This window comes from Penaeus chinensis, chromosome 12, assembly GCF_019202785.1.
Source record: "Penaeus chinensis breed Huanghai No. 1 chromosome 12, ASM1920278v2, whole genome shotgun sequence".
NCBI classification, from domain to species: Eukaryota; Metazoa; Arthropoda; class Malacostraca; order Decapoda; family Penaeidae; genus Penaeus; species Penaeus chinensis.
Window position 1 is genome coordinate 24,753,980 of NC_061830.1, and position 557 is coordinate 24,754,536.

The following is a 557-nucleotide window of genomic DNA, read 5'->3' on the forward strand; positions in this document are numbered from 1 at the left end:
TGTGATGGTTGTCATAATGGCATCTTTAAAAAATATGTATATATATAATAGTTGTCTTACTCCCCTACGGTTAGATATCGTCACTGTTTAAAAAAGTATGGAAAAAACAGGAAATTCCAAATGGAAACAATGGGTGAAAAGGAAAATAAAGGAGATTATAATAAGAAAAATTCAAAAGGAACCAACATTAGATGCCTTGTGAAAAATGTGTCTCCTTGCAAAGGTAGGCTAGATCCCTCACACTTCCCATGCCTTGTGCATACACAATCATCCAGAAGGTCACATATTGATTTACATATCAATTCATTGAGATATGCGAAGGTATCCCAGTGTTAACAAGTTTTTATTGCTGAAATTACATAACCTGACTAAGGAGGGGAATCTCACTTCCTTTCTGTGGAGCAGTAGGATACCAACTTCTAGGGCCTGTGATAACTCATGCTACAGCTTTATATTGTGATTTTCAAAGTCAATTTAAATAAAATGTCCTGCAAACAGATGAACAACAGGAACTTTATTAATCAGATAGCCGTTCCTTTGCATTAGACTGGGGAATG

At 35.5% G+C, this 557-nt stretch overlaps 1 protein-coding gene across 1 annotated transcript in view; it reads left to right on the forward strand.

The window, feature by feature from the left end:
• Positions 1-48, forward strand: part of LOC125030924 (AP-4 complex accessory subunit Tepsin-like) — a 29,876-nt gene extending 29,828 nt beyond the window's left edge. The window contains exon 8 of the mRNA XM_047621295.1: positions 1-48. This exon is cut by the window's left edge and continues 2,098 nt beyond it. The gene's annotated coding sequence lies outside the window, so the exon portion shown is untranslated.
• The last annotated feature ends 509 nt before the right edge of the window (positions 49-557 follow it).